The 22347-nt window shown below is 39.4% G+C and overlaps 1 protein-coding gene across 4 annotated transcripts in view; it reads left to right on the top strand.

The window, feature by feature from the left end:
* The window catches only part of WDFY2 (WD repeat and FYVE domain containing 2), a 236812-nt gene that overhangs the window by 15138 nt on the left and 199327 nt on the right, over positions 1-22347 (top strand). The gene's annotated exons all lie outside the window — the stretch shown is intronic.

The raw sequence follows: 22347 nt of genomic DNA, 5'->3' as shown, positions 1-22347 counted from the left end.
ACAGTTCATTCTGTTCATCAGATTATTTATTCACTTGATTCTTAGATTCACTTGTTGATAGATGCATATTTGTTGTTCATAATTTGTATCTTTACCTTTTTCTTCCTCTTCCTCTTCTTAAAGGATACCTTTCAGCATTTCATATAATCCTGGTTTGGTGGTGATGAACTCCTTTAGCTTTTCCTTATCTGTGAAGCTCTTTATCTGACCTTCAATTCTGAATGATAGCTTTGCTGGATAAAGTAATCTTGGTTGTAGTTTCTTGGTATTCATCACTTTGAATATTTCTTGCCACTCCCTTCTGGCCTGCAAAGTTTCTGTTGAGAAATCAGCTGACAGTCGTATGGGTATTCCCTTGTAGGTAACTGAGTTACTTTCTCTTGCTGTTTTTAAGATTCTCTCTTTATCTTTTGCTCTTGGCATTTTAATTATGATGTGTCTTGGTGTGGTCCTCTTTGGATTCCTTTTGTTTGGGGTTCTCCGCGCTTCTTGGACCTGTAAGTCCATTTCTTTCACCAGGTGGGGGAAGTTTTCTGTCATTATTTCTTCAAATAGGTTTTCAATATCTTGGTCTCTCTCATCTTCTGGCACCCCTATAATTCTGATGTTGGTACGCTTGAAGCTGTCCCAGAGGCTCCTTACACTATCCTCGCATTTTTGGATTCTTTTTTCATTTTGCTTTTCCCGTTGGATGTTTTTTGCTTCCTCGCAATTCAAATCATTGACTTGATTCTTGCGCTCCTCTGGTCTGCTGTCGGGCGTCTGTTTAATATTCGTTATTTCAGACCGTGTGTGCTTAATTTCTAGTTGGTTCCCCAATATAAGATCGAGGGTCTTATTAGTTTTTGTGTAGATCTCATTAAGTCTATCGGCAGCTTCTAAACAGTTCTTGAGAGACCTTAAAAGTGTGGTTCTGAACTCTATTTCTTCCATTGACAATTTTGTCCTGTTTCTTTGTCTCCGCATTTTGTTATGCTTCTTTGGTGCACCCCCTAGTGGTCTTTGTTCGCAGTCTTATAGATAAATCTTGATTGTTGTAGCTAATTCCAGGGAGGGTTTGACCTCCAGGCCAAGTGGCTATGAGAATCAGCTGTGTCAGCAGTGAGAGAACTTCTGTCCTCTAGGGAGGTGCTAATCTAGCCTTTGCCTGAGGCTATCCGGTAAATGCCTCTGTGCAGGGCTTGGGCGGGGCGGGTCGCACAGGATCAACAGGGTGGGCCGGAGAGAGCAGTTATGGCGGCTCTCAGTTCTGTCCCCAGGGGCTCTGCCTCTCTGAGTCCCAGCACCCGCTGCAAGGCTCGGAGAGAAAGCTGCACTTGCTCTGACCGAAGCCAGACAGTCCGCTTCTCCCGTTTGAGCCTGGGTACCTAAAGACTCGCCTGTATCTGGAGCTCAGAGTCTGCGACTCCCTCCCGATTGAAAACAACAACCGCGCCCTCCGCCGCCAGCCCGCTCCGCGCACTCCGCACCTCAGAATTTGACTTCAGCACTGCGCCTCCTCTGAGTGTCCGTATGCGTTTCTCTTTCCTCCTAGTTGTAGGACTTCCACTCAGCCAGCGTTCCTGTGGTTCTGGGTGATGTCCGTTCCGTGTTTTAGTTTCACTTTTGAAGTAGTTGTTCAAAGCAGCAAACTCCGGCGTTAACCTATGCCGCCATCTTGGTTCTCTCCTAGAAAATTTTTAAAATATTTACTTTTTAATTTAACTATCTACCCTTTTTAAATTGAAAAATTTCCATCATTTTTTAAAAAGTAATTCTTTACCCAGAGATTCATTGAATGTTTATATTTCTTTCATCTTACTTATGTAATTTGGTGAAAAAAACCTGTTGATTTATTTGGACTGTATTTTACTGGATGGTGTAAATTGAAGATTCTAATGATTTTTTAAAAAATTTACTGTTGAATTACTTTAAAATCATTTATTGAATGGTCCTTATGCTTTGTATTTATTTTTAAAATTACCTTAATCAAAACATTAAATTCTCATAATCAACAGGGATTCTGTTATCTTTTGAGGATCTTTGCTTTTTTAAATACTAGTTCCATACTTTTAATTATTATAGCTAATGAGTTGTTCTTGACTGCTTGCCGTTTTGTGTCTACAATAATAGCCTGAATGTCTCTGGCCAGGTCAGTGAGTTAATGGGAGAGGAATCACTTGACTCCAGATGATTGGCTCTTTCCCACACTTTAGAATTTCAGAGTCTCAGTTTCTGCACCTGTAAGTTGGGAATAATGTTTCTTCCTAGGGTTGTTGGGAGGTTTACATGAGATGATATTCCTGCATTACCTGGCATTGTTCTTGGAGCCTATATGTCCAGTAGAAGTTTTATTTTTTGTTTATGACATCACCAAGCCTCTCAGTAGGCATGTTTTTGTTTTTTTTGTTTTTTTTTTCTGTTGCTGTGGTTCCATAAGGCTGGACTGTTTTAAGAATCTACCTTAGGTACACAAAGGGGGGGCTGTTGAATTTTTTGGTCATTTGCTTTTGTATAGTTCTGAGCCCCCTTAATTCTCTGGATATATACGGGTGGTGTTACTCTGCCATGTTTTTACTGCCACTTCTGAAACTTACCCTGTGAGAGCCAGTAGTCAGGAGAGGTGTATAGCAGGTGGGTGCTTTGTTCTCCTTTGTAGGCTTTTATCTCTCTCTCCATTTGCCACCTTGTCTTGCAGTGTGTGTCCATTGTCCTCACTAGTTTGCTGGAGGGCAGGACTGTGTCTTCCATAGGGAATATGTTGAGGTAGGGATGAAATTCTAATTAAGCCCTGCTCAACTGGAAGCCTGGGCTTTGTAAACTAGCAACTAATGGGCCAAAGTCCGGTCTGGAACAGATTTTGTCCATACACAATGTTTTTAGAAGTTTGAATGAATGGCCAAGGTTTAAAACTCTGGATTTCACATGAAAGTCCTTTCTTATACTACTATATGTGGAAAAGTGAGGTTAAAGCTGGTGGCAAATATTGGATGGATTTGTTGAGAAAATGGATCAAAATTTTGAAACAGTTATTTGAAATGCACTTTAGCTAGGAGAGTGCCACAATTTGAGAATTAAATAACAATAATATAAAAGAAATACGTATTTTTTTAAAATCCTCGCCTGAGGAAATTTTTTCCATTGATTTTCAGAGAGAGTGGAAAGGAGGGGAGAAATAGGAGATAGAGAAAGAGAAAGGGGAGAGAAAGAAAACATCAGGGTGAGAGAGACACATCGTTTGGTTGCCTTCTACATGAGTCCCCACCGTAGCCAGGGATCAAACCTGCAACTCAGGTATGTGCCCTTGATTGGGAATTGAACCTGTAACCCTTCAGTGCCCAGGGTGATGCTCTAACCACTGAACCATGCCAGCCAGGGTGAAACAAGGTTTTTAAGATTAAGAAAAAAGTTAGCTACTTGGTAGTTTATTTCCCATAGGGAATAATTAATTCATATATCACAGCTGAAGTTTTGAATATTTGAATGCAAAATCTCAGGTAAAGTAGTTAGATACTTAGAGTTACATTTAAAAAATAATTACACTTGTTTTTAAGGTGATAGTACATGCCTATGTAAAAATCAGGAGCCTATCCTGAGAAGAGTTAAGCTCCCTCCCACTTGTGGGTTTCAAGATTTTGTGAAAGGAAAACTGATAGGATTTGCACATGCTCTGACAGTGCCCTGATATGGATCTCTGTGGGCACTTCTGCTGTTGCAACTGTAAACTTTTACTTGTAGAACTGCTCTGGGGATTAGCATGTGGCTGCTTCTTCCTCCCTCAGCGCACTTTTCATGTATTTATCAAAACACTTCCTCACATGCATAGAAATTTTTTATTTGTCTTATGTTGTGGTCTCCTCATTCCTGTTTCTCAAGGCCTCTAGCTCAGGACTTGGAACATAATAGGCAAAACTGGAGCAGTAGGATTTTGTGTTATGTGTTAGTTCACAGTGAGGGAGAGGGTCACTGCAAACAAGTCACTTTCTAATAATGTGTAATGGTGGAGTCTCTTAGGTTTTCTTGGTACTGTGAACAGAAACCAGCTCTGGCGTTTCCTGGGAGGAAGCTCAAGTATCTTGCAGAATACAAGGACAGACGTGCATTTGGGCCTTAGGAATAGAACTAAAAATTGGAGCATATGAAGAACTAGGAATTTCCCTCTCCTCATGGTTTTCTTTGTTTCATTCTTCTCTCTTGCTCACACTGGCTTCCTGTGTGTCTTATTTAGTCCACATGGCAGAACATGGCTGCCAGCTGCTTCTGAATTTTACCTGTTACAATCTAGATAGGCAGGGAGAGATTAACATCAGGCTCCCAGTCCCAGATGTAGCCAGGGTCAGCTGTCCACTCAGATTGTGGCCAAAAGTGTGGTCATGTTACAGGAATATGGCAATCACTATTAAGCCTGGGGGGAGAGAAGGTATGTCTCAGGAAATAGGTGAAGGTTAACAATTCAGCATGTGGCCACTGGGTGGTGTGGGCATGAGATGAGCCGATGCCCTTGTAGCTTGGCATGTTGGTTATTGCTCTAGTAGCAGCAGAATAATGAGCACTGACTCTTGCTTTTATCATGACTTTCATTGCCCTGTTCTCTTTGAAATCTGTTCATATAGCACTTGACATGGTTCAGATAATCATTTTTTCCTCATTTGCTGATTTGACATGCTGACCTCTATTTTTCTTTAGTAAATATAAAGTGAGGAATGGGTAGGTATTTCACAATGAAAGCTTGCTGAGCAAAAGCCATTGTGATGTGACAAATTTCTGAATTAATAAGTAGAGTCCATATGGTAACCATATTTTCTAAACTCCAAATCAAAACACATGGTGAAATGAGATTTTTTCCTGTTTAAAAAAATATAATATTTAATATAATATTTAACAGACAAATTTTAAAAATGACATAAAAATAGATTCTTAAGCACACATGGACACAGTATGTATCCTATTTCAGAGATGAGGCTGAAAAAAATTCAAGGATATTAGCAGTAAATAATAATAGCTAACATTTACTGAATGCACTGTGTTAAGCCCTTTATATGCCTTTTCTTATTTAATCATCAAGAAGATTTTATGAAGCTAGTGTTTTACTCTGATTTAAAAGATGAGGGATCAGATTTATGTGCACCCTGGTTTATCTGTCTCCGTAGTCCTTCCATTCATTCTCACTGTTTTACCCATCTCTCACCCTAAGAAGATATAGAAGGACCAGTATATAGCCTTCTTGGAAATCACAACAGGCTAACCTAGTTTTTCAGAGGAAAAGCTAGCTTTTCAGTTAACCAATCAACAACTGACAATACTAATTAAGTAGAAAGAGTATAGACATCCCTTTTTACACCCTTGTGATGCCCTTTTTTTCTTTTTTACCTGCTGTAAGTATTGGTATTACAAATTTGTAGATATGACTGAGTACACTACTCAGGAAGACTGTACATTTATTGATGGACAACAGGGTCTGTGAATGAGGAAGGCCTTGTAGGCTGAGTGGGGGCATTTTTCAGTTAGGTTTAATCAAGTACAGGCTTCTTTCTCTCACCTAACAAAACATCTGGAGATAGGTGGTTTTTATCTCTTTCTATTCTGCCATCTCCAGCATGTGGCTTTCATCCTTATGGTTGAAGATGGCTCTTTGGCTTTCAGCTTCACATCTGGTCATTAGTCTTATCAAACTTATTATAACTCTTCCCCCTACACCCAACTCTGCCACTCTACTGGTATTGCAGGACTGCTTTTGCTTGGAATACATTCCCAGATTGGCCTGAATGCTGTAATCTAAATCCTGATATCTGGCATCTGTGGTTTCTTAAGTTTATGAATATAGACCTGAGACTTTATGATTAATGTATGTAAGGGCTTTGGCCATGGACCACTCTAAAGTTAATCAATTAATCTGGCAAATAGAAATATCAGAAAGTTTGTCAATTCTTGACAGCCTTTTAGAATCACCTGAAGTCATTCATTTGCTTTTCCTGTTTAGATGCCAGATATTGCACTGCTAGAAGAATTTGTAAATACACAACCACCATGTTTTCTAAACTTGCATTATGTCTTCTACTATTTTTGTTCCAGAATATCTGGAGCATAAGTTCCCCTGTGGGGGTTTAAATTAGAGGTGTGATGAGCTAGTGATGCTTTCAGTCCTTAGGGTTGCCTGGTAGGGCTGAGAGCAGCTGGAGCCCCAGGGCTGTGTGCTTTTGGCTGGGAGAACCCCTGACTAGTTACTCAGAGTGCTGTAAAAAGGTTGGGAAGCACATCTTTAGGGACACTCATGGCTTTTATGTTGTACGTAAAACAACCAAATCATCAAATCTGGCCATATTTTCTCAGTGACATTTTGGGTAAGATATTGAAGGATGTCTTCTTTACATTATAATGTGACTAAATTGCCCCAAATTAGTAGAATCGTACAATTGTTCATGGGCTATTGTCAAGTATTGTCCTGTGGTAGAAAGAGTATGAGAGAAGGAATTGTAGGACCTACATTAAAACCATGATTTTATCACTTAGTCTTCCTATGAAAATTATTTGTAAAGCTGCTGGGGTCACAGACTCACATGGCCATAGGCACCAGAGGGAAGCGGCATGCTTTGAGAATAATAATTTACAACTGGGTGGGGTATCAGTGTCAGTAGTACAAGAGGGAGTAATGGGGATTGTAGCAAACTAGAGAGTGTTTGCCTAATGGAAGAGAACAGCTGCTTCTCAACTCTTCGCTGGATTTTTTAAGAACAACTAGAAATCCAGATTTTCATGTGAAACCACTGAATTTTTAGACTTAATGCAAAAATATTTTAAAAAACTTTCCAAGCCAAGCAAAATACCAACATGGGCTGGAATTCATCCTTTGTGTTATAAACATTTCTTTCTTTTGAAAATAATGCATGGCAATTTATAATATTTATTGGCAAAGTTTCCATTTAGTAAAACTTTTATATTAGAGTTGCCTCCTTCATTTTGTTCCCTCAGAAATTTCTGCTTCATGTTCTTCACTGAAAGGTTGTTCTCTGAACATGTTGAGAGGAGCAAGCATCTCATTATGACCCTGCCTCTATCACATAGAAACTCTTGAAGAGAGCTCTTTTAGTAGTTAGGATCAGATTAAGTCATAACTTCTATTTAAGAAACAGATATGCACCCAAAAGCCTAAGGAAAGGGGAGTTTATAGTGAGCTTACAGGACTGAGGGAATGTGGCTGAGCCTTATGACTTCAGGGCTTGGGAATAGGAGAGACTTGAGGACTATGTAGAGCTGTATTATCTGATGTGCTAGCCATTACCCAGGTGTGGCCACTTAAGTTTAATTAAAACGAAATAAAATTAAAAACCTTTAGTAGCTCCAGCTACATTTCAAGTGCTCAGATACCACATGTGAATAGTGGCTACCATATTAGTACAGATAATAGAAAGTTTCCATCGCGTAAACTTCTGTTCGGCAGTGTGGATAGAGAAGCATGAAGTGGGAGGTCTAGTTAAAGGTTAAACTAAATGATGGTGGTGCCTGGACTGAAACATTGGCATTGGAGCACTTTGAGAAGGATTTCAGAGTTACTGAGGCAAGTTACCCTTGGGGAGGCAGCATTGTGCAGGGGTTAAGAGTGAGGATTGGGACCTCCTAATATAAGGTAGAAGATTTGAGTTTAGGTGGTGGGCACACGGTGCAATATACAGATCTTATAACATAGAAACCCACACCTGGTTCATGCTGACCAATGTCACCCCAATTAATTTAATACATAAATATTTAAAAAGGAGTGAGAATTGGTGTCAGATTTGAGTCCCTGCTCTATCATTTCTTAACTGTATATTCTTAATCAAGTTAATTAAGGCTCCTAGACTGGCAAATGAGAATTATTAAAGCCTTAGGAATGGATGCAATAATCCAGGGAAAATAGGTAGAATGAAAAAGGAGGAGGATTAGCAGTAAGATCATAGAAAATGCTGGGGAAGGTTGCAGGGAGGAATGTTATTTGGGGAAGATGTCAGAAAGACATGGATGCTAACCAAGTTTCTAAAGATGAGTGGATTCTGGATTTTAGAATTGGGCAGTGGAATGGAATTTATCTCAATGGGTTATGAGAATTAGGGGATGATTCATGTAAGGATTTAGTAAAGAACCTGATATGTAGTGAACACTGAGTAGATATTAGTTCTTGTTATTAAGAATCCATCCTTGCCCTAGCTGATTTGGCTCAGTGGATAGAGCGTTGGCCTGCGGACTGAAGGGTCCCAGGTTTGCTTCTGGTCAAGGGCACATGCCAGGGTTGTGAGCTCGATCCCCAGTAGGGGGTGTGCGGGAGGCAGCCAATCAATGATTCTCTCTCATCATTGATGTTTCTCTCTCTCTCTCCCTCTCCCTCTCCCTCTCTAAAATCAATTAAAAAAATATATATACACTCACACACACACACACGTGTGTGTGTGTGTGTGTGTGTGTGTGTATGTATGTATGTGTATAAAAGAATCCATCCCTGAAAAGTGAAAGTTCCATAACAAATAATTGAGAATCATGGTGGATGTGGATTGTACAAAGGAGGATTTTCACCACAACTAATTAAAACTTAAGGGCACCCTGACAGAAATTTTGAATGTGAAGAAAGTAATTTTCGGTGTAAGTGAAAACATTTTGCTTACTTGTGGAGCTCATTACTCAGAGCCTTATAGAGAAATACATTTAATAAAGTTTAGAATAGTTGGATTCTTAAAAGATAAATCCACATTGGACAATTGAGGAGGATGCTGTGGGTATTTGATGCATCCAAGAGAGGATCCCAAAAATGTAGGAGCTGCCTAGCTGTGTGGCTCAGTGGTTGAGCATTGACCTATGAACTAGGATGTGTCACGGTTGGATTCCCAGTCACGGGATAAGCTCGGGTTGGGGGTTCCATCCCCAGTAGGGGGTGTGCAGAAAGCAGCCGATTTACGATTCTTTCTCATGGTTGACGTTTCTGTCTCTCTCTCCCTCTTCCTCTCTCTGAAATAAATTTTAAAAATATATATTTAAAAAACTGAAGGAGCCATTTTAAATGTTCTCATTGGGGACTAATCGCCACATGCCTTACAGCAGGGGTGGGTAACATCTGGCCCCCAGCCATTATAAGTCCCCCAAAATCATTTGGTCTGATCCTGCCAAGGCATTAGGGATGAGTTCATTAAATGTTTGGCCAAATATAGCAGGCTGATTTTTAAGTTGTTAATTTTGTATGGCCCACCAATGATGTTATAAATATCCAAATGGCTGGTGGCAGAACAAAGGTTCCCCACCTCTGCCCCTCAGGGACTGTAAGCAGGCTTTCCCAGCATCCTGTATAATAAAAGCCTAATATGCTAAGTTTCCGGTTGTCTGTTCAACCAATCAAAGTGTAATATGCTAATGATATGCTAAAGCTGCTCAATCGCTTGCTATGATGTGCACTGACCACCAGGGGGTAGACCAGCCGTGGGCAAACTATGGCCCACAGGCCGGATCCGGCCCGTTTGAAATGAATAAAACTAAAAAAAAAAAGACTGTACCCTTTTATGTAATGATGTTTACTTTGAATTTATATTAGTTCACACAAACACTCCATCCATGCTTTTGTTCCAGCCCTCCGGTCCAGTTTAAGAACCCATTGTGGCCCTCGAGTCAAAAAGTTTGCCCACCCCTAGGGTAGACAGTCGACTGGTTGACCAGTCGCTATGATGTGCACTGACCACCAGGGGGCAGATGCTCCGACCAGTAGGTCAGCTTGCTGTTGGGGTCCGGCCGATCAGGACTGAGCGAGACAGGCCGGACACACCCTGGAGCCCTCCCATGGTCCCTCCCTGACTGGCCAACCCCCCGCATCCCTCCCCAGCTCCAATCATGTACCAGTGGGGTCCCTTGGCCTGGCCTGCACCCTCTCACAATCCAGACCCCTTGGGGATGTCAGAGAGCCAGTTTTAGCCCGATCCCAAAGGCCAGGCCGAGGGACCCCACTGGTGCACGAATTCGTGCACTGGGCCTCTAGTTTTATCATACTGTATTGCTTCAAAATGACTCCCCCCCCCTTTGTTACTTTATGAATTTGTTTTTCTCTTTTATTCCAGCATAATTGAAACAATTCTTTTCTCATTTTAAATAAAAAAGCACAAGGCAGAGACTGCAAAAGGTAGTGTTGGGTGGTAAAGAAAGCCAGATAGACTACCTGGATTACATTCCAGCTCCTCCACTTACTAGCTGCATGCCTTCTCTCAGAGAGGTTAAATTCATTTTTAAAATGTGCCATGATGTTTGTGAGGATTAAAGAACAGAAGGAGTTGTGTATACAGCTCCTGGCACATGATAAAACTTTTAGATATGAATTTAGTTTATATCTCATATTCAAAAGTATAGGAGATCTGTTTTTTGGTGGCTACCTTGTATCTTAGTCCAACTTAGTGTCAGGTATATTATAAGCATCCAATACTGTGCATTAAATTAATAATCTGTGAATTTATGTAATTCTTTGTATATGTAGAGTTATTTAGGGGCAAAGCAGCTATTTCTCTTGCTTACTTACCTTCAATGATATACCCAAATCAGGCATTATTATGACTAGTTATTTGGGAAATGAGCACTCTTTAAATGATAGCTATTATGATAATCCAGAAACTAGATTTTAAAGTAACAGAGTAGGAAATTCACCTTTCACAATGTAGCTGTCATTTGACCTTTAAACAAAATATACAGGGTTGGGCAAACATAGGTTTCTGGATTCTGGATTTTAGAATTGGGTATTGTCCACGTAAGGAAAGCACATTGGATTGAGAGCGTGGACATTGAAGTCAGACCAGGGTTCAGCAGAACCACTTACTAGCCCCTAACACATAAGTTCTCAGTTACCTGGACCTTTGTTTCCTTATGTGCAAAATGGGAAGAGTAATAGGTTTATATCAGTGAGATATGAACAGGAAGGTCACAACAAGATTATAATGCAGCATTGTAATGATCCAGATTTAGAACCTCTTTTGTATCTAGAATCACTTTGTTTAAAAAATTACAAATGTAATAATACTAGAACTCACACGATGACACTGTATTTTCAGTTTTGTAATAAAGCTATATACTTTATATAATAAAATTCAGAGATATTTGCCATCATTGTCACTCCTTTTTTTTATATATATATTTTATTGATTTTTTTACAGAGAGGAAGGGAGAGAGATAGAGAGTTAGAAACATCGATGAGAGAGAAACATCGATCAGCTGCCTCCTGCACATCTCCTACTGGGGGTATGCCTGCAACCCAGGTACATGCCCTTGACCGGAATCGAACCTGGGACCTTTCAGTCCGCAGGCCGACGCTTTATCCACTGAGTCAAACCGGTTTCGGCTGTCACTCCTTTTTTTAAAAAAAATATGTTTTTATTGATTTTAGAGAGAGAGGAAGGGAAAGGGAGAGAAAGAAAGAGAGAGAAAGGAAGAGAGGGAGGAAGGGAGGAAAGGAAGGAAGAAAGGAAAAGGAAAGGAAAGGAAAGAAAGAAACATTGATCAGTGCTTCCTGCATAAAGAAAGAAAAATCATCAGTGTTGCTGCATACCCCTACTGGAGGAATTAAGCCTGCAACCCAGGCATGTGCCCTGACTGGGAATTGAGGCGGCGACCTCTTGGTGCATGGGACGCCGCTCAACCAACTGAGCAACACAGGCCAGGGCTTTTACTCTTAATTTATGATTCACAGTAACTAACCTTAATGAAAAAGTAATAGATTTTTTTTACCATTTAATTCTAGAGATTGTTAGTTTCTTTCCATTGAATGGACACGATAATTTATCTTGCTCTAATAATCTGTGGCAGAAAGCAGTATCTCTGCCAGTGATTGCTTATTCAATGATTTCAACTATGTGAAAAGTACGGTAACTGAAAACCAGAAAATAAGCAAAAGTAATCTTTAGCAGCCAAAATGTGGCATAAAAACTCTGCTCACTTTGTATACTCTTCTCATAGACATACCCTTTATAGATAACTACTTATATACTGATATTAGACTGAAAAGCCATATTTCATTGATTTGAACATCCACATTTTTTCACGGTTAATGTTTTTTGATATCAGGATTAGTGGGTTGCAACAATAATTTTTTGCGTAAGATTCAGTGAGTTGGGTGGAGCGGCGGGTAGACCTGCCTGGACTTATTCACATGGCAGAAGGCAGCAGCAAGAGAGAGGGCCAGCCCCACTGGGCAGGTACTTTTTCCAGCTTCTGTATGAGTCAGTGTCCCATTAGTGAAAACAAGTTACAAGGCCAAACCCAGAGTCAAGGGGTGGAGAAGTAGATTCTGCCTCTTGACAAGAGGAGCAGTCAAGTGACATTGCAAAGGAGTGGGATTTCTGAGGGCGTTTTTGCAGTTTACCATGATATAACAATGAATATCATAGTTTAGTTAGTATTTTTTTTCTTTCTCAATCATAAATAAAATAAATATCTTACGATCCATGGAGTCTTAAGGCTGATGAAATATGGTGTATATATATATATATGTGTGTGTGTGTGTGTGTGTGTGTATATATATATATATATATATATACACATATATATGGTATATATATGGTATATAATGGTATATAAATATGGTATATATATATATCTTTTATATATGTATATGGTTTTTAATGAAAACTATTCAATGTAAGAATTTAAAATAATAATGAAAGTGCTTCCCCTCACCCCTTCCCCACATCTCAGATTCTAGAGACATCCTCCAAGAGCATTTTGGCTGAATGGTACCCCCTACCCCCAAAAAAGATGCCCCCACCCTAATCCCCAGATCCCATGAATATGTTATCTTACATGGTAAAAGGGACTTGCAGATGTGATTAAGTTAAGGGCTTGAGATGGGGAAATTATCTTGGATTATTGGGGTAGGCCCAGAGTAATCAGAAAGCTATATATATATATATATATATATATATATATATATATATATATATATATATGAATGATTTCAGAGAGGAAGGGAGAGAGAGATAGAAACATCAGTGAGGAGAGAAAATGATTAATCAGCTGCCTCCAACATGCCTCCTACTGGGGATCAAGCCTGCAACCCGGGCATGTGTCCTTGACTGGAATCAAACCCGGGACCCTTTAGTCTGCAGGCTGATGCTCTATCCACTGAGCCAAACTGACGAGGGCAATCAGAAAGGTTTTTAAAAGAGGGAGGCAGGAAGATTAGAGTTAGGATAATGCAATGTGCATATGGATTCAGAGATTGGAATGATGTGACCACAAGTCAGGGAATGCCAGTAGCCTCTAGAACAGTGGTTCTCAACCTTGGCTGCACATTAGAGTCACCTGGGAATCTTTTTAAAATCCTGATTTCTGGGCCTCATCCTCCGGAAATCCTGTTTCTTATTAATGTTGTGGCCTCACCCCATAACAAAGAAACAGAATTTCCGGAGGATGAGGCCCAGAAATCAGGATTTTAAAAAGATTCCCAGGTGATTCTAATGTGCAGCCAAGGTTGAGAACCACTGCTCCAGAAGCTGGAAGAGGCAAGGAATAAATTCTTCCCTGAGGCCTGCAGTAGGAACCGAATGCTGACACCTTGATTTTAGCCCCTTAATGAAGACTCATTTTAGACTTCCGACTTCTAGAATTCAAAGAGAATACATTTGTGTGTTTTTGTAATAATTTGTTATAGCAGCAAACGGAAACAAATATATTTATTTATTTTTTACTTTTAAAGAAATGCATGGTTATTAGCTAGGAATTCAAAGGATAGAAAATAAAATCCCTTTTTCTCATCAACTATTCCCACTTACTATAGGATACCACTGTTAATAGTTTCTCTTGCATTTTTTCAGAAATAGTAACATTTATTCTCGTGTACAAATAAAGTTATGTAGATATGCATATTATACAACTTGCTTATTAAGTATATTCTTGGACATATTTTCATATCAAAATAAAGTGAGCTACCTCTTTCAGTACCATGATTAATTTTACTAATCCCTTTTTAGGGAACATTTAGGTTGTTTCCTTTTTAAAAATAAAATGTTTTTATTGATTTTTAGAGAGAAAGAGGAAGGGAGAGGGTTAGAGAGATAGAAACATCGATGAGAGAGAAACATCACCAATCAGTTGCCTGGGATATCTATATATTAGGCATAAAAAATATTGATTTATGTTTAAGAATACAGGAAAGTATTTTAGAAAGAACACCATAAAGATGATTAAAGGAAAAAAAATAGAATTTGAAGAGACACTTGTCAGTTACCTTGAAAATTCACTCAAAGAGATTGCCTTAATGTGCTGAGATGTCAAATATATGCATTCATTATATGGTGCATTAGGCAACTCGACCCTGATTTTTAAAAGCTGAATTGATTTTAAGGGAAGTTCCTAGGGGACTTGATTTAGAGCAAGCCTTGAAATTCTAGTTCTTTGTCTATTCTGTTTTGTAAACTCCCCAAAGGAGTCCTTTCTGATCAGTGCTGATTAAAGTTGGAATTGAATCTTAGGTATGTATAATTCTTGTGGATTTTTTTTCTGACTTATACCCAAATCCAGAGGGTAGCATTAAAAATGGCAAATACGAGTTCCTGCTGTAAGAAAGTCTTGTTCGGGGTGGTGAATACATGGAAATGGGTATGCCTAGATAGAAAGGTAATATCCCTCATCTCAAAGAGTGGATAGCTGGGAATGTTTTTTGAGTCTGATTCAGAGTTATATTATCTTTGCTGTTTTGACCCCAATCTTGTTGCTTTCTTTGGCCTGATAGCCATCTATCTTAATTCCTTCCACTTGATAATTTTTATGGCTAAAGTTTCAGGGATTTGGGAAATAAGAAAAAAGTTAAAACTGAAAGTTTAAGGGAAGAGTAGTAAGAATTTGTCCTGTGGTTGTCACATTGTGTGTCGCACACACTAATGGGAATGGGTAATGGCTTTGTTAGCACAAAGTAATGCTTTCAGCACTGTCCTCTACTGAAACACAGATGTAGGAAATAATGTATCTTTCTGAATAAAAAGAGAAAATTTGGTATGACTTGAGTATCTTTAAAGGAACTAAGTAAAGTGAATTTTTAAAAAGCCCAGCTGAACACTCTTTTAAAGGAAATAGTCTTTTCTTTTCCTCAAATGTACTTAAGTATTATGTATTTATTGTGTGAAATTATTAGCAAAAGTTATTTTAACTAGAACCAGGTGATAGATACTTGCTTAAGTACACACATTTCATTCTCATTTCTAATTTGTGTGACTCCTAGGTATTATATAATTCTATCTTTGCAGATATGAAAAGTAAGGCAACCAAGCCCTCTTTGCATCCAGTAATGTTATTTGTTTGGTAAGGATTGGTGTGAATGTAACATTTATTTACGAGATTCCCAGAAAAAAAGTATAATGTCAAATCTGTTAATGGACAACAATCATGAAAAACATATATTGTAGATTTGTTCTTAGGGTTCTCTGGTTATCTGTATTTCGTATGTATTTGATTGTTTTTGGACTATGGTCATGCACCACATAAGGATGTTTCTGTCAACAGCAGACCGTACATGTGACAGTAATCCCATAGGATTATAATGGAGCTGACTGGGAGAAATGAGAGGAGATGTGGTTCAGGAGGAATTTCTTTTTTCTTTCATGGAAGCAGTACCTGTGGGGCTTGAGAGATTCCCTCTCACTCACAGCACCTCAATTCTGAGTGCACAGATTACATTCCAGTGGGTTAACCCTCCCCCCACACCCTGGGACTGTCCCCCCAAGTTAAATATTCAGAGGATACTACAACTTGATGGTCCTCAGAATACACTGCTGCAAATTCCTTGTTGAGGACCTAAGATCCTGTACAAGGACACAGGTCCACAGGAGCTATCTTAACAAGTATTAAGTGCCACTGCCACTTCAGTAAATGCCTGCTGCGGTAGTGTGGAGCCAACCTGTCCCTGTACTTTGGAAATACTTTCAGGTTGTAATGGTGTTTTATTTATTTATCAGTTCAATGCCAGAGAAGCCTGTTGTGCCAAACAGGGTCAGTGGAACCAAACACAAATGTTCAAAGTCAAAATATTGAGTCCTCAGTCCTATACCCTCTCCATGTTAAAATACTATCTTTATTTTTTAAATAAATACCACAAAGGTTCTTAATCTGACCACTGCTCCAACATGCAATAGCCGAAACCACATTGCCCTGACAACCCCCTGTGTTCCTTTATCTCTCCATCTTGATTTCTTATTCCTGTGGATTCCCAGGCCACCTTTCACTCCCTCCTGCAAGCTCCATTCATGATAAGTGCCCTATATAGGTGTCATTTAAAAATCTTTTACACTGTACTTTCACTGTCTTTTCTGTGTTTAGATACACAATAATTAAAATTGTGTTGCAATTGCCTACAGTATTCAATACAGTAACATACTATACAAGTTTGCAGCCTAGGGGCAATAGGCTATCCAGTAGTTGGCAAACTGCGGCTCGCGAGCCACATGCGGCTTTTTCGCCCCCTGAGTGTGGCTCTTCCACAAAATACCACATGCGGGCGCATGTACAGTGCGATTGAAACTTCGTGGCCCATGTGCAGAAGTCGATATTTTATGGAAGAGCCACACTCAAGGGACCAAAGAGCCGCATGTGGCTCGCGAGCCACAGATTGCCGACCACCGAATACCATTCGTATAGCCTAGGTGTGTAGTAGGCTGTACCATCTGGGTTTGTGTAAGTGCATTTTAAGATGTTCGCACTATGATAGAATCACCTAAGACACGTTTCTCAGAACATAACCCCATTGTTAAGCAGTGCATGACTGTATAGATATTTATCCTCTTTTAGCTTTGCCCTTTTTGCAAGTATCATTTTTAGAAATGATAGCTGAAACACGATTCTGTTTCTTGGCATTCATTTAGAATTGGGGGAAAAACAGATGAATGCCTGTTAAATTCTTTTTTCTAAATCCATGATTTTATTTTTTGGGGGTATTGTAAAGTGGGAGGAGTAAAAACCAAAGTGTAATTACATGTGTTCTGCTAATTTGAGTTCAACATATGTTGATGACCAAGAATGCTTGTCTTCAGAAGTATTACACAGTTAAATAAATACCCAACAAGGCAGAGATTTTGCTTTATTCACTTTGATATCCTTAGTGCTTAGAATAGTGCTTGGTACATGTTCAGAAAATATAGTTGAATACAGAATGGAAGTATATATGGGCAGTAAAACTTACTGCTATTGCTTTATATTGTCAATCTGTATATATATGAAAAATTCATATCTATATATATAAAAGCCTAAGTGACCATTACAACTGGATGACAAGGCGACCGGCCGGTAACTATGATGTGCACTGACCACCAGGGGGCCAGTGTGCAGGAGCTGCCCCCTGGGGTCAGTGCGCTCCCATAGCCAAGCTCCCATAGCCAAACTCCCATGGCTGGCCAGCCCCAATCAGTCCTGATTGGGACTTGATGAGACGGCCCCAATTGGCCCCAATTACCGGCCAGGCCAAGGGACCCCACTTGTGCATGAATTCATGCACTGGGCCTCTAGTATTCAATAGTAGTTCAGAACCTCACATTCTATTATTATGATTTGGATGGTGGTCATCATAGTTTGGTGTTTTGTGAGTTTCCTTTATTTTCAATTAATCTATTTCATCATTGAGACTTTGGAGAATTATTTTTCCTCAATACATAACATTCTTGAATGAATAATAATCTCTTACATCTGTAAAGCATTTTCTACTTTACGGTTTTTCATGCTTTATCACTTGATTCTTACTACAGTACTGTTGAAGTAAGGGGTTCCTGACACTTGATTTTCTGTCCAGTTGTCTGCTTCATTCTTTCTTGATGGCTGAACCCCAATTTTGTTCATCCCTACCCCACATGACTCAGAACTAAATCTTGATTAGTGTAAGCCTGTTACAGTAAGTTCTTATTCTGCCAGGGGTTGGTTTAGGAATAGGCATGTGACCCAGTCTGTTGGGGATAAGAGAGGGAGGTCCATTTGGGGAAAGTTTCCTCCCTTTTTGAAAGAAACAAGCACTATTTTTCTGCTGCCTGTTGTCATGATTGGATGTCACCATCTGGAGCTGCTATAGCAGTTTTGTGACTGTAAGGAGAGGTAGCCTGAAAATAAGTCAACAGCTAAATATAGTGGAGGATAAAGGTGGAAAATAACAGCTACCAAATTTACCAACCCTGGAACTGCTCTACTGTTCAACTTCTTACCAGAGAATAAATTTTTCTGATTCCGGTTGAGAGCATTCTAACCAATATTGGTATCATTATTGCCATTTTTCCAGCAATGAAACTGAGACTCATAGAGCTTTAAATGGAATAATCATCATTAGACAATGACTTCATTGTTGATGCCAGGAGAATTAAAACACATATTCTGTTTCCTCATCTAGCTGTCTTCCTGTTTATTTAAACAGCCTTGCCTCCCTGCTTGGAAAGGAACTGGATTACCAAATTTAGGTATTTGTGTTTTGAAATGCATTTTAGACTGTTCCTGATTATTTGGTGGTTTACTTGTGACAAATACTTCTTTGAAGTTCTCACTGATATTGTTGTCTACTTTTAATAAGTAGACTGCATAAAGGAGACCTTTATTTACAAATTAACAACTTGAAGAGAAGTTCTTTTATAATTTTTAAAACTGTTTTGTGAATATGCATTTCAAAATGCTTGTTAAACTCTGCCTAACTTTGTGGATATATATTTCAAAAGTTGTGTTAAATTCTAAGAAGTGATATGGCTCATTTATAAAGGAATTAAAATAATAATTGGCCAAGCTGTTGGATTGAATGGGAGTAGGGGCTTTATGTCTGACTTCAAAAGCTGTGTTGACATTTGTTAATATTGAAAGTTTATGGTTGACCATGTATAGGATGTTCTTTGCACTGTTATTCTTTATTGACTGTCTTCTCTGCATTCCACCCCATTCTTCTCTCACCTCCTTTTCCCCCTTACAGGTAGAGAGTATAGAGACTGTGATCAGTAGCATATGGTATGTTCCTTCTTTATTGCAGAGGCAAATCAGGACAGTGTTCAATCTGAGTAAAGAAGTTCATTTATAGTTGATGAATTCAAATAAAAAACAGTCTGTGGGATGCAATGTTGATGGCTGTCACTCTCATGACATAGATGACATCAACAGTGGTGCAGTGGAATGCCCAATTAGTTAAGAACTATAAAGGAAAATACTTCAATTAAAAATCATTTGACACCCCTCCCTCCAAAAAAAATAAAATAAAATTCTGTGTGAAAGACACTTTGATGGTGGAGGGGAGGGTTAGGGTTTTTGTTTGTTTTGTTTTGTTTTAAGAAACTTATTTTTGGTGGAAGCAGTGGTAGCTGGTAAGAGGAAGCTGCAAAGATGAGCCCCAGTCTCCTGGAAAGTATAGCTTCTGTCTCTTACCTTCCCTTTCTTTCCATAAAGTGACTGCCATGTTTGAAAGGACCTCTGTTGGGGCCAGAATCTGTTCTTCCCTCAGCCCTTTAGTTCCTTCTTCAGGGTTGGAGGGCTGACTAGATGAAATGAGAGGCCTAAAATAGGACCAGCATTTTTTTCCCAAAGTTTGGTATTAATTTTATTCTATTTTTTTTGGTAAAACTTTAAGTACATAAAGGTTAATTTCCACATGCCTCAGGAAATGAATAGAAGTTACAGGACAGTCTCTCTTCTCACCAAAAAAACATTGCATATTTTAGGAAGTGCTTGTCCTAGAGGGAAAAGACAGAAATTTACATGAGTAGTGCTGTACAAGATTCTTACATAAGACTTAAAACTAGCCTGCAGTAGAGATTTTAGTCTTCTGGCCAGGTGCTTGGATAGAAGCTGCAAAGCTGTTGAGCATGACAGGGCAAAGGGACAGTGAAGATGGATCAAAGCACATAGCATGGAAGGAATGCCAGATTGCTTAGAATGCTATATTGTTTTTTCTTTTTTAGTCATCTCTGTATGAAGGTGCTGGGCAGGGGTCCCCAGAAAAGAAAGGGTCCACGACTCCTTAAACTAGCCTGGGTGCAGGACAGTGTCACAGAAGCTGGTACAGGAGAACCTACTGTTTCTGGTTCAGGCAGAGCCAGGATGGAATCTATTTATATAAAACCCTAATATGCAAATTGACCAAACAGCGGAACGACCGGTCGCTATGATGCGCACTGACCACCAGGGGGCAGACGCTCAACACAGGAGCTGCTCCCAGCCCGCAGGCCCTGACTGGCAGTGGTGGCAAGTGGGCAGCTCCAGCCAAGGCAGGTGTGAGCGGGGCGGCCCTGATCACCCCGCCAGTCACCCCCCAGATCGGCCCTGATCACCAGCCAGGCCTAGGGACCCTACCCATGCACGAATTTCATGCACCGGGCCTCTCGTACAGAATAAAAGGAATGCTTAGAGGAAACAATTTTGCTTGGAATGCTAGATGGCCAAGCTTCAGCCTTTGGTCCAGTGCAACCCTTGCTTCAATTTAGGACCAGCATTTTGAGACGATTCCTCCTGGTAGCAGATTGATTAAATAGTTCCTGCAGCTTGTTGTTTTCCTCTCTAATCTAGTGAGATACTTGGAAGAATTTGATTTTGGACAGTGGTGGAGCTTTTAGTGGGTACCTTCTGGAATATTTTCTTACTTTCATTTACAACTACAAGTGAGTCTCAATTCTTGAGAATTGGCAGATAAAAAAATAAAATTTCTACCTTGTATAATTATTAAGAGTTCCTCCAATGCTGTGATTTTTTTTTTCCCCCACTGAAAAATCTTTTGTCCCTAAAATTTGAATTTACAACTAAAATGAGCTGTGTGGTATATTGATCAGGGTAATTTAACACCAAGATTACCACAGGTAACACCATATGTTGCTGATTATTGGCTTCTTAAGGGCACTCTTACGTTTCTGTTTGAAGTGCTTAATGATTTTATTTCTCTCTCTTAAATTAATATATTTTAGTGGAGAACTTGCCCTTCAAATGGGCATCACTTTTCTTCAAGAGACCATCTCAAGTAATGGAAATGGGAAGTGTTTTAAAATCTATATGAAAATGCTGGGTAAGCCATGTAGTTTAGATGTTACATTCCTCTGCAGTTAACAGAAAACTTGATTCATTAATAATGTCTTAAACAAGTAAAGGGGTTATTTTTCTCTTATAATAAGGAGTCCAGTGGTAGACAGTTCAGGGCCGGTTAAAGTCATCAGACTGCTTCTGCCTTTCTATTCAGCCATCCTTTAGTGATCTCACCTCTGAGCATCAAGATGGCTGCTCTCCAGCCAGCATTGCATCTGCCTTCCAGGCAGGTAGAAGGGGAAGGATCCATGGGGAAAAAAGGCAGATACCAGCTGCTACGCCTGTTCTCTTTCAAAGAGCTTACTGGAAGCTCAGTTCAGTGATTTCTGCTTACACATCATTAACCAACACTGTCATACTGCTATACCCTAGCTGTTCATGAGACTGGCTGGGAAGAGTAGTAAGTTGTTTTGGTGTGGTGTGTTGTTACCCTGAACACAATTGGGATTCTGATGGAAAATATTTTGAAATGAATTATGTGTTTGTTGTTGTCTCTAAACTAATGAGACTCAGGAGGAATAAAATAAATGTACATTTATTGAAAACCTACAGCCAAACCGGTTTGGCTCAGTGGATAGAGCGTCGGCCTGCGGACTGGAGCGTCCCAGGTTCGATTCCGGTCAGGGGCATGTGCCTGGGTTGCGGGCACATCCCCAGTGGGAGATGTGCTGGAGGCAGCTGATTGATGTTTCTCTCTCATCGATGTTTCTAGCTCTCTATCTCTCTCCCATCCTCTCTGTAAAAAATCAATAAAATATATTAAAAAAAGAAAAGAAAAGAAAACCTACATATTGGATGCTGTGCTGGTTGCTTTTGGGGGCATTATTTTATACTAGCCTTTGCACTCAGATAAGTTATATACACATTTATATACGGGAATAAAATAAGTTCAGGATGGATTTAAAGAGCTAAAAAAGCAGGTTTAATTGTATTACTTGTGGAAATGTTTTTACAGTCAATCTGTTAAGCTTATAATTAATTTAAAGAACTATATCTTAAACTTAGATACTATAATGGGAAATTTTGACAAATTTAGTTATATTAATTAAAAAAAAATCTGTGTTGAAACCAGCATTCATTAATGAAGGCTTGGAGAAAATATTTGCAACATAGATTAAAACGTCTTAATATCACTCAGCCGGTGTGGCTCAGTGGTTGAGCGTCCACCTACCAACCAGTAGGTCATGGCACATGCCTGGGTTTCTGACTCAATCCCCAGTGTGGGGCATTTAGGAAGCAGCCAATCAATGATCCTCTCTCATCATTGATGTTTCTATCTCTCTTTCCCTTTCCCTTCCTCTCTGAAATCAATAAAAATATATTTTAAAAAATCTTAGTATTTATAATAGCTACAAAAGCTCTACACAT

This window comes from Myotis daubentonii, chromosome 2, assembly GCF_963259705.1.
Source record: "Myotis daubentonii chromosome 2, mMyoDau2.1, whole genome shotgun sequence".
Classification (NCBI taxonomy): Eukaryota; Metazoa; Chordata; class Mammalia; order Chiroptera; family Vespertilionidae; genus Myotis; species Myotis daubentonii.
This window is presented reverse-complemented; position numbering and strand designations above follow the sequence as displayed.